Raw genomic sequence first — 12,034 nt, forward strand, 5'->3', positions numbered from 1 at the left:
GTATATGGGGAGGAGGAGGGAGCAGTCTGGGACTGTGGAGAGGAGGAGGAAGCAGTCTGGGACTGTGGGGAGGAGGAGGGAGCAGTCTGGGACTGTGAGGAGGAGGAGGGAGCAGTCTGGGACTGTGGAGAGGAGGAGGGAGCAGTCTGGGACTGTGGAGAGGAGGAGGGAGCAGTCTGGGACTGTGGAGAGGAGGAGGGAGCAGTCTGGGACTATAAAGAGGAGGAGGGAGCAGTCTGGGACTATGGGGAGGAGGAGGAAGCAGTCTCGGACTGTGGAGAGGAGGAGGGAGCAGTCTGGGACTGTGGAGAGGAGGAGGGAGCAGTCTGGGACTGTGGAGAGGAGGAGGGAGCAGTCTGGGACTGTGGAGAGGAGGAGGAAGCAGTCTGGGACTGTGGGGAGGAGGAGGGAGCAGTCTGGGACTGTGGAGAGGAGGAGGGAGCAGTCTGGGACTGTGGGGAGGAGGAGGGAGCAGTCTGGGACTGTGGAGAGGAGGAGGGAGCAGCCTGGGACTAAGGGGAGGAGGAGGGAGCAGTCTGGGACTGTGGAGAGGAGGAGGGAGCAGTCTGGGACTGTGGAGAGGAGGAGGGAGCAGTCTGGGACTGTGGAGAGGAGGAGGGAGCAGTCTGGGACGGTGGAGAGGAGGAGGAAGCAGTCAGGGACTGTGGGGATGAGGAGGGAGCAGTCTGGGACTGTGGAGAGGAGGAGGGAGCAGTCTGGGACTGTGGGGAGGAGGAGGGAGCAGTCTGAGACTGTGGAGAGGAGGAGGGAGCAGTCTGGGACTATAGGGAGGAGGAGGGAGCAGTCTGGGACTATGCGGAGGAGGAGGGAGCAGTCTGGGACTGTGGGGAGGAGGAGGGAGCAGTCTGGGACTGTGGAGAGGAGGAGGGAGCAGTCTGGGACTGTGGAGAGGAGGAGGGAGCAGTCTGGGACTATAAAGAGGAGGAGGGAGCAGTCTGGGACTGTGGAGAGGAGGAGGGAGCAGTCTGGGACTATAAAGAGGAGTAGGGAGCAGTCTGGGACTATGGGGAGGAGGAGGAAGCAGTCTGGGACTGTGGAGAGGAGGAGGGAGCAGTCTGGGACTGTGTAGAGGAGGAGGGAGCAGTCTGGGACTGTGGAGAGGAGGAGGGAGCAGTCTGGGACTGTGGAGAGGAGGAGGGAGCAGTCTGGGACTATGCGGAGGAGGAGGGAGCAGTCTGGAAATGTGGAGAGGAGGAGGGAGCAGTCTGGGACTGTGGAGAGGAGGAGGGAGCAGTCTGGGACTATGGAGAGGAGGAGGGCACAGTCTGGGACTGTGGAGAGGAGGAGGGAGCAGTCTGGAACTATGGGGAGGAGGAGGGAGCAGTCTGGGACTGTGGAGAGGAGGGGGGAGCAGTCTGGGTATATGGGGAGGAGGAGGGAGCAGTCTGGGTATATGGGGAGGAGGAGGGAGCAGTCTGGGACTATGGAGAGGAGGAGGGAGCAGTCTGGGACTATGGAGAGGAGGAGGGCACTGTCTGGGACTGTGGAGAGAAGGATGGAGCAGTCTGGGACTATGGGGAGGAGGAGGGAGCAGTCTGGGACTGTGGACAGGAGGAGGGAGGAGTCTGGGACTGTGGGGAGGAGGAGGGAGCAGTCTGGGACTGTGGAGAGGAGGAGGGAGCAGTCTGGGACTAAGAGGAGGAGGAGGGAGCAGTCTGGAACTGTGGAGAGGAGGAGGGAGCAGTCTGGGACAGTGGAGAGGAGGAGGGAGCAGTCTGGGACTGCGGAGAGGAGGAGGGAGCAGTCTGGGACTGTGGAGAGGAGGAGGGAGCAGTCTGGGACTGCGGAGAGGAGGAGGGAACAGTCTGGGACTATGGGGAGGAGGAGGAAGCAGTCTGGGACTGTGGAGAGGAGGAGGGAGCAGTGTGGGACTATGGGGAGGAGGAGGGAGCAGTCTGGGACTGTGGAGAGGAGGAGGGAGCAGTCTGGGACTGCGGAGAGGAGGAGGGAGCAGTCTGGGACTATGGGGAGGAGGAGGGAGCAGTCTGGGACTGTGGAGAGGAGGAGGGAGCAGTCTGGGACTGTGGAGAGGAGGAGGGAGCAGTCTGGGACTATGCGGAGGAGGAGGGAGCAGTCTGGGACTGTGGAGAGGAGGAGGGAGCAGTCTGGGACTATGGGGAGGAGGAGGGAGCAGTCTGGGACTGTGGAGAGGAGGAGGGAGCAGTCTGGGACTGCGGAGAGGAGGAGGGAGCAGTCTGGGACTGTGGAGAGGAGGAGGGAGCAGTCTGGGACTATAAAGAGGAGGAGGGAGCAGTCTGGGACGGTGGAGAGGAGGAGGGAGCAGTCTGGGACGGTGGAGAGGAGGAGGGAGCAGTCTGGGACTGTGGAGAGGAGGAGGGAGTAGTCTGGGACTATAAAGAGGAGGAGGGAGCAGTCTGGGACTATGGGGAGAAGGAGGGAGCAGTCTGGGACTGTGGAGAGGAGGAGGGAGCAGTCTGGGTATATGGGGAGGAGGAGGGAGCAGTCTGGGACTGTGGAGAGGAGGAGGAAGCAGTCTGGGACTGTGGGGAGGAGGAGGGAGCAGTCTGGGACTGTGGAGAGGAGGAGGGAGCAGTCTGGGACTGTGGGGAGGAGGAGGGAGCAGTCTGGGACTGTGGAGAGGAGGAGGGAGCAGTCTGGGACTATATGGAGGAGGAGGGAGCAGTCTGGGACTATGCGGAGGAGGAGGGAGCAGTCTGGGACTGTGAGGAGGAGGAGGGAGCAGTCTGGGACTGTGGAGAGGAGGAGGGAGCAGTCTGGGACTGTGGAGAGGAGGAGGGAGCAGTCTGGGACTGTGGAGAGGAGGAGGGAGCAGTCTGGGACTATAAAGAGGAGGAGGGAGCAGTCTGGGACTATGGGGAGGAGGAGGAAGCAGTCTCGGACTGTGGAGAGGAGGAGGGAGCAGTCTGGGACTGTGGAGAGGAGGAGGGAGCAGTCTGGGACTGTGGAGAGGAGGAGGGAGCAGTCTGGGACTGTGGAGAGGAGGAGGAAGCAGTCTGGGACTGTAGGGAGGAGGAGGGAGCAGTCTGGGACTGTGGAGAGGAGGAGGGAGCAGTCTGGGACTGTGGGGAGGAGGAGGGAGCAGTCTGGGACTGTGGAGAGGAGGAGGGAGCAGCCTGGGACTAAGGGGAGGAGGAGGGAGCAGTCTGGGACTGTGGAGAGGAGGAGGGAGCAGTCTGGGACTGTGGAGAGGAGGAGGGAGCAGTCTGGGACTGTGGAGAGGAGGAGGGAGCAGTCTGGGACGGTGGAGAGGAGGAGGAAGCAGTCAGGGACTGTGGGGATGAGGAGGGAGCAGTCTGGGACTGTGGAGAGGAGGAGGGAGCAGTCTGGGACTGTGGGGAGGAGGAGGGAGCAGTCTGAGACTGTGGAGAGGAGGAGGGAGCAGTCTGGGACTATAGGGAGGAGGAGGGAGCAGTCTGGGACTATGCGGAGGAGGAGGGAGCAGTCTGGGACTGTGGGGAGGAGGAGGGAGCAGTCTGGGACTGTGGAGAGGAGGAGGGAGCAGTCTGGGACTGTGGAGAGGAGGAGGGAGCAGTCTGGGACTATAAAGAGGAGGAGGGAGCAGTCTGGGACTGTGGAGAGGAGGAGGGAGCAGTCTGGGACTATAAAGAGGAGTAGGGAGCAGTCTGGGACTATGGGGAGGAGGAGGAAGCAGTCTGGGACTGTGGAGAGGAGGAGGGAGCAGTCTGGGACTGTGTAGAGGAGGAGGGAGCAGTCTGGGACTGTGGAGAGGAGGAGGGAGCAGTCTGGGACTGTGGAGAGGAGGAGGGAGCAGTCTGGGACTATGCGGAGGAGGAGGGAGCAGTCTGGAAATGTGGAGATGAGGAGGGAGCAGTCTGGGACTGTGGAGAGGAGGAGGGAGCAGTCTGGGACTATGGAGAGGAGGAGGGCACAGTCTGGGACTGTGGAGAGGAGGAGGGAGCAGTCTGGAACTATGGGGAGGAGGAGGGAGCAGTCTGGGACTGTGGAGAGGAGGGGGGAGCAGTCTGGGTATATGGGGAGGAGGAGGGAGCAGTCTGGGTATATGGGGAGGAGGAGGGAGCAGTCTGGGACTATGGAGAGGAGGAGGGAGCAGTCTGGGACTATGGAGAGGAGGAGGGCACTGTCTGGGACTGTGGAGAGGAGGATGGAGCAGTCTGGGACTATGGGGAGGAGGAGGGAGCAGTCTGGGACTGTGGACAGGAGGAGGGAGGAGTCTGGGACTGTGGGGAGGAGGAGGGAGCAGTCTGGGACTGTGGAGAGGAGGAGGGAGCAGTCTGGGACTAAGAGGAGGAGGAGGGAGCAGTCTGGAACTGTGGAGAGGAGGAGGGAGCAGTCTGGGACTATAGGGAGGAGGAGGGAGCAGTCTGGGACTATGGGGAGGAGGAGGGAGCAGTCTGGGACTGTGGGGAGGAGGAGGGAGCAGTCTGGGACTGTGGAGAGGAGGAGGGAGCAGTCTGGGACTGTGGAGAGGAGAAGGGAGCAGTCTGGGACTATAAAGAGGAGGAGGGAGCAGTCTGGGACTGTGGAGAGGAGGAGGGAGCAGTATGGGACTATAAAGAGGAGGAGGGAGCAGTCTGGGACTATGGGGAGGAGGAGGAAGCAGTCTGGGACTGTGGAGAGGAGGAGGGAGCAGTCTGGGACTGTGGAGAGGAGGAGGGAGCAGTCTGGGACTGTGGAGAGGTGGAGGGGCAGTCTGGGACTATGCGGAGGAGGAAGGAGCAGTCTGGGACTGTGGAGAGGAGGAGGGAGCAGTCTGGGACTGTGGAGAGAAGGAGGGAGCATTCTGGGACTATGAAGAGGAGGAGAGCACAGTCTGGGACTGTGGAGAGGAGGAGGGAGCAGTCTGGAACTATGGGGAGGAGGAGGGAGCAGTCTGGGACTGTGGAGAGGAGGGGGAATAGTCTGGGTATATGGGGAGGAGGAGGGAGTAGTCTGGGACTGTGGGGAGGAGGAGGGAGCAGTCTGGGACTGTGGGGAGGAGGAGGGAGCAGCCTGGGACTGTAGAGAGGAGGAGGAAGCAGTCTGGGACTGTGGGGAGGAGGAGGGAGCAGTCTGGGACTGTGGAGAGGAGGAGGGAGCAGTCTGGGACTGTGGAGAGGAGTAGGGAGCAGTCTGGGACTGTGGAAAGGAGGAGGGAGCAGTCTGGGACTATGGAGAGGAGGAGGGAGCAGTCTGGGACTGTGGAGAGGAGGGGGGAGCAGTCTGGGTATATGGGGAGGAGGAGGGAGTAGTCTGGGACTGTGGAGAGGAGGAGGGAGCAGTCTGGGACTGTGGGGAGGAGGAGGGAGCAGTCTGGGACTGTGGAGAGGAGGAGGGAGCAGTCTGGGATTGTGGAGAGGAGGAGGGAGCAGTCTGGGACTCTGGAGAGGAGGAGGGAGCAGTCTGGGACTATGGGGAGGAGGCGGGAGCAGTCTGGGACTGTGGAGAGGAGGAGGGAGCAGTCTGGGACTGTGGGGAGGAGGAGAGAGCAGTCTGGGACTATGCGGAGGAGGAGGGAGCAGTCTGAGACTGTGGAGAGGAGGAGGGAGCAGTCTGGGACTGTGGAGAAGAGGAGGGAGCAGTCTGGGACTATAAAGAGGAGGAGGGAGAAGTCTGGGACTATGGGGAGGAGGAGGAAGCAGTCTGGGACTGTGAAGAGGATGAGGGAGCAGTCTGGGACTGTGGAGAGGAGGAGGAAGCAGTCTGGGACTGTGGAGAGGAGGAGGGAGCAGTCTGGGACTATGCGGAGGAGGAGGGAGCAGTCTGGGACTATGGGGAGGAGGAGGGAGCAGTCTGGGACTATGGGGAGGAGGAGGGAGCAGTCTGGGTATATGGAGAGAAGGAGGGAACAGTCTGGGTATATGGGGAGGAGGAGGGAGCAGTCTGGGTATATGGGGAGGAGGAGGGAGCAGTCTGGGTATATGGGGAGGAGGAGGGAGCAGTCTGGGTATATGGGGAGGAGGAGAGAGCAGTCTGGGACTATGCGGAGGAGGAGGGAGCAGTCTGGGACTGTGGAGAGGAGGAGGGAGCAGTCTGGGACTGTGGAGAGGAAGAGAGCAGTCTGGGACTATGCTGAGGAGGACGGAGCAGTCTGGGACTATAGGGAGGAGGAGGGAGCAGTCTGGGACTATGGGGAGGAGGAGGGAGCAGTCTGGGACTATGGGGAGGAGGAGGGAGCAGTCTGGGACTGTGGAGAGGAGGAGGGAGCAGTCTGGGACTGTGGAGAGGAGGAGGGAGCAGTCTGGGACTGTGGGGAGGAGGAGGGAGCAGTCTGGGACTGTGGAGAGGAGGAGGGAGCAGTCTGGGACTATAAAGAGGAGGAGGGAGCAGTCTGGGACTATGGGGAGGAGGAGGAAGCAGTCTGGGACTGTGGAGAGGAGGAGGGAGCAGTCTGGGACTGTGGAGAGGAGGAGGGAGCAGTCTGGGACTGTGGAGAGGTGGAGGGGCAGTCTGGGACTATGCGGAGGAGGAAGGAGCATTCTGGGACTGTGGAGAGGAGGAGGGAGCAGTCTGGGACTGTGGAGAGGAGGAGGGAGCATTCTGGGACTATGGAGAGGAGGAGGGCACAGTCTGGGACTGTGGAGAGGAGGAGGGAGCAGTCTGGAACTATGGGGAGGAGGAGGGAGCAGTCTGGGACTGTGGAGAGGAGGGGGAGCAGTCTGGGTATATGGGGAGGAGGAAGGAGCAGTCTGGGACTGTGGGGAGGAGGAGGGAGCAGTCTGGGACTGTAGAGAGGAGGAGGAAGCAGTCTGGGACTGTGGGGAGGAGGAGGGAGCAGTCTGGGACTGTGGAGAGGAGGAGGGAGCAGTCTGGGACTATGGAGAGGAGGAGGGAGCAGTCTGGGACTGTGGAGAGGAGGGGGGAGCAGTCTGGGTATATGGGGAGGAGGAGGAAGTAGTCTGGGACTGTGGAGAGGAGGAGGGAGCAGTCTGGGACTGTGGGGAGGAGGGAGCAGTCTGGGACTGTGGAGAGGAGGAGGGAGCAGTCTGGCATTGTGGAGAGGAGGAGGGAGCAGTCTGGGACTGTGGAGAGGAGGAGGGAGCAGTCTGGGACTGTGGAGAGGAGGAGGGAGCAGTCTGGGACTGTGGAGAGGAGGAGGGAGCAGTCTGGGACTATGCGGAGGAGGAGGGAGCAGTCTGGGACTGTGGAGAGGAGGAGGGAGCAGTCTGGGACTGTGGGGAGGAGGAGAGAGCAGTCTGGGACTATGCGGAGGAGGAGGGAGCAGTCTTGGACTGTGGAGAGGAGGAGGGAGCAGTCTGGGACTGTGTAGAGGAGGAGGGAGCAGTCTGGGTCTATAAAGAGGAGGAGGGAGAAGTCTGGGACTATGGGGAGGAGGAGGAAGCAGTCTGGGACTGTGAAGAGGATGAGGGAGCAGTCTGGGACTGTGGAGAGGAGGAGGAAGCAGTCTGGGACTGTGGAGAGGAGGAGGGAGCAGTCTGGGACTGTGGAGAGGAGGAGGGAGCAGTCTGGGACTATGCGGAGGAGGAGGGAGCAGTCTGGGACTATGGGGAGGAGGAGGGAGCAGTCTGGGACTGTGGAGAGGAGGAGGGAGCAGTCTGGGACTGTGGAGAGGAGAAGGGAGCAGTCTGGGACTGTGGGGAGGAGGAGGGAGCAGTCTGGGACTGTGGAGAGGAGGAGGGAGCAGTCTGGGACTATAAAGAGGAGGAGGGAGCAGTCTGGGACTATGGGGAGGAGGAGGAAGCAGTCTGGGACTGTGGAGAGGAGGAGGGAGCAGTCTGGGACTGTGGAGAGGAGGAGGGAGCAGTCTGGGACTGTGGAGAGGTGGAGGGGCAGTCTGGGACTATGCGGAGGAGGAAGGAGCATTCTGGGACTGTGGAGAGGAGGAGGGAGCAGTCTGGGACTGTGGAGAGGAGGAGGGAGCATTCTGGGACTATGGAGAGGAGGAGGGCACAGTCTGGGACTGTGGAGAGGAGGAGGGAGCAGTCTGGAACTATGGGGAGGAGGAGGGAGCAGTCTGGGACTGTGGAGAGGAGGGGGAGCAGTCTGGGTATATGGGGAGGAGGAAGGAGCAGTCTGGGACTGTGGGGAGGAGGAGGGAGCAGTCTGGGACTGTAGAGAGGAGGAGGAAGCAGTCTGGGACTGTGGGGAGGAGGAGGGAGCAGTCTGGGACTGTGGAGAGGAGGAGGGAGCAGTCTGGGACAGTGGAGAGGAGTAGGGAGCAGTCTGGGACTGTGGAAAGGAGGAGGGAGCAGTCTGGGACTATGGAGAGGAGGAGGGAGCAGTCTGGGACTGTGGAGAGGAGGGGGGAGCAGTCTGGGTATATGGGGAGGAGGAGGAAGTAGTCTGGGACTGTGGAGAGGAGGAGGGAGCAGTCTGGGACTGTGGGGAGGAGGGAGCAGTCTGGGACTGTGGAGAGGAGGAGGGAGCAGTCTGGCATTGTGGAGAGGAGGAGGGAGCAGTCTGGGACTGTGGAGAGGAGGAGGGAGCAGTCTGGGACTGTGGAGAGGAGGAGGGAGCAGTCTGGGACTGTGGAGAGGAGGAGGGAGCAGTCTGGGACTGTGGGGAGGAGGAGAGAGCAGTCTGGGACTATGCGGAGGAGGAGGGAGCAGTCTTGGACTGTGGAGAGGAGGAGGGAGCAGTCTGGGACTGTGTAGAGGAGGAGGGAGCAGTCTGGGTCTATAAAGAGGAGGAGGGAGAAGTCTGGGACTATGGGGAGGAGGAGGAAGCAGTCTGGGACTGTGAAGAGGATGAGGGAGCAGTCTGGGACTGTGGAGAGGAGGAGGAAGCAGTCTGGGACTGTGGAGAGGAGGAGGGAGCAGTCTGGGACTGTGGAGAGGAGGAGGGAGCAGTCTGGGACTATGCGGAGGAGGAGGGAGCAGTCTGGGACTATGGGGAGGAGGAGGGAGCAGTCTGGGACTATGGGGAGGAGGAGGGAGCAGTCTGGGTATATGGAGAGGAGGAGGGAGCAGTCTGGGTATATGGGGAGGAGGAGGGAGCAGTCTGGGTATATGGGGAGGAGGAGGGAGCAGTCTGGGTATATGGGGAGGAGGAGAGAGCAGTCTGGGACTATGCGGAGGAGGAGGGAGCAGTCTGGGACTGTGGAGAGGAGGAGGGAGCAGTCTGGGACTGTGGAGAGGAGGAGAGAGCAGTCTGGGACTATGCGGAGGAGGAGGGAGCAGTCTGGGACTGTGGGGAGGAGGAGGAGGGAGCAGTCTGGGACTGTGGAGAGGAGGAGGGAGCAGTCTGGGACTGTGGAGAGGAGGAGGGAGCAGTCTGGGACTGTGGGGAGGAGGAGAGAGCAGTCTGGGACTATGGGGAGGAGGAGGGAGCAGTCTGGGACTGTGGAGAGGAGGAGGGAGCAGTCTGGGACTATACGGAGGAGGAGGGAGCAGTCTGGGACTATGGGGAGGAGGAGGGAGCAGTCTGGGACTATGCGGAGGAGGAGGGAGCAGTCTGGGACTATGGGGAGGAGGAGGAAGCAGTCTGGGACTGTGGAGAGGAGGAGGGAGCAGTCTGGGACTGTGGAGAGGAGGAGGGAGCAGTTTGGGACTATGGGGAGGAGGAGGGAGCAGTCTGGGTATATGGGGAGGAGGAGTTAGCAGTCTGGGTATATGGGGAGGAGGAGGGAGCAGTCTGGGTATATGGAGAGGAGGAGGGAGCAGTCTGGGTTTATGGGGAGGAGGAGGGAGCAGTCTGGGTATATGGGGAGGAGGAGAGAGCAGTCTGGGACTATGCGGAGGAGGAGGGAGCAGTCTGGGACTGTGGAGAGGAGGAGGGAGCAGTCTGGGACTGTGGAGAGGAGGAGAGAGCAGTCTGGGACTATGCGGAGGAGGAGGGAGCAGTCTGGGACTGTGGGGAGGAGGAGGAGGGAGCAGTCTGGGACTGTGGAGAGGAGGAGGGAGCAGTCTGGGACTGTGGAGAGGAGGAGGGAGCAGTCTGGGACTGTGGGGAGGAGGAGAGAGCAGTCTGGGACTATGGGGAGGAGGAGGGAGCAGTCTGGGACTGTGGAGAGGAGGAGGGAGCAGTCTGGGACTATACGGAGGAGGAGGGAGCAGTCTGGGACTATGGGGAGGAGGAGGGAGCAGTCTGGGACTATGCGGAGGAGGAGGGAGCAGTCTGGGACTATGGGGAGGAGGAGGGAGCAGTCTGGGACTGTGGAGAGGAGGAGGGAGCAGTCTGGGACTGTGGAGAGGAGGAGGGAGCAGTCTGGGACTATGCGGAGGAGGAGGGAGCAGTCTGGGTATATGGGGAGGAGGAGGGAGCAGTCTGGGTATATGGGGAGGAGGAGGATGCCATCTCTGCTCATATTGCTGACATTTGTGTGTTAGCGCCTCTTATGTGAAGAGGTTCTGCAGCAGGTAACATGGTATTTTGCTTTCTGACAGTACATGGACCTCACCCATTAATTCCAGGAAGTGATAAAGTTTCCCCGAATGTTTGTACATCCGCACGAGCCCAACTCTTGTATCCGCATCAGAGCAGATTAGTCCCAGTCTGGAAATGGAGACTGTAAATGATAGATCCTGTGTCCAGATCAGCGGTGTGTAGTGTACGGCGTCTACATGTAGTGTACAGCGTCTACATGTAGTGTACAGCATCTACATGTAGTGTACAGCATCTATATGTAGTGTACAGTGTCTACATGTATTGTACAGCGTCTTCATGTAGTGTACAGCGTCTACATGTAGTGTACAGTGTCTACATGTAGTGTACAGCGTCTACATGTATTGTACAGTGTCTACATGTATTGTACATTGTCTACATGTAGTGTACAGCGTCTACATGTATTGTACAGTGTCTACATGTAGTGTACAGCATCTACATGTAGTGTACAGCGTCTACATGTATTATACAGCGTCTACATGTATTGTACAGCGTCTGCATGTAGTGTACAGCGTCTACATGTAGTGTACAGTGTCTACATGTAGTGTACAGTGTCTACATGTAGTGTCCAGTGTCTACATGTAGTGTACAGCATCTACATGTAGTGTACAGAGTCTACATGTATTGTACAGTGTCTACATGTATTGTACAGTGTCTACATGTAGTGTACAGTGTCTACATGTATTGTACAGTGTCTACATATAGTGTACAGCGTCTGCATGTAGTGTACAGTGTCTACATGTATTGTACAACGTCTACATGTATTGTACAGTGTCTACATGTATTGTACAGTGTCTCCATGTAGTGTACAGCGTCTTCATGTAGTGTACGGCGTCTACATTTAGTGTACAGCGTCTACATGTATTGTACAGTGTCTACATGTATTGTACAGTGTCTACATGTAGTGTACAGAGTCTACATGTATTGTACAGTGTCTACATGTATTGTACAGTGTCTACATGTAGTGTACAGCGTCTACATGTAGTGTACAGAGTCTACATGTATTGTATAGTGTCTACATGTATTGTACAGTGTCTACATGTAGTGCACAGCGTCTACATGTATTGTACAGTGTCTACATGTAGTGTACAGCGTCTACATGTAGTGTACAGAGTCTACATGTATTGTACAGTGTCTACATGTAGTGTACAGCGTCTACATGTATTGTACAGCATCTTCATGTAGTGTACAGCGTCTACATGTATTGTACAGTGTCTACATGTATTGTACAGTGTCTACATGTAGTGTACAGCGTCTACATGTATTGTACAGTGTCTACATGTAGTGTACAGCGTCTACATGTATTGTACAGCATCTTCATGTAGTGTACAGCGTCTACATGTATTGTACAGTGTCTACATGTAGTGTACAGCGTCTACATGTAGTGTACAGCGTCTACATGTAGTGTACAGCGTCTACATGTATTGTACAGCATCTTCATGTAGTGTACAGCGTCTACATGTATTGTACAGTGTCTACATGTAGTGTACAGCGTCTACATGTAGTGTACAGAGTCTACATGTATTATACAGCGTCTACATGTATTGTACAGCGTCTTCATGTAGTGTACAGTGTCTACATGTAAAAGATTCACAGCTCAGTAAAAAAATCACCCACAGGCCAGAACTTAGTGTAAGGAGAGACGTCATGACTTCTGTGTCATTATAGGGGTGTGAATAATTCTGCACTTGGTTATTTTAGTATGGATGGGCAGAGATCAGAATCTCAG

At 58.6% G+C, this 12,034-nt stretch overlaps 1 protein-coding gene across 1 annotated transcript in view; it reads left to right on the top strand.

Annotated features, from left to right (window-relative positions):
• ADAMTS15 (ADAM metallopeptidase with thrombospondin type 1 motif 15) overlaps positions 1 to 12,034 on the top strand; it is a 158,540-nt gene that overhangs the window by 76,255 nt on the left and 70,251 nt on the right. The gene's annotated exons all lie outside the window — the stretch shown is intronic.

The sequence above is a fragment of the Phyllobates terribilis genome, unplaced genomic scaffold (genome assembly GCF_046119375.1).
Source record: "Phyllobates terribilis strain yellow unplaced genomic scaffold, ASM4611937v1 Scaffold_12__6_contigs__length_324123572, whole genome shotgun sequence".
NCBI lineage: Eukaryota > Metazoa > Chordata > Amphibia > Anura > Dendrobatidae > Phyllobates > Phyllobates terribilis.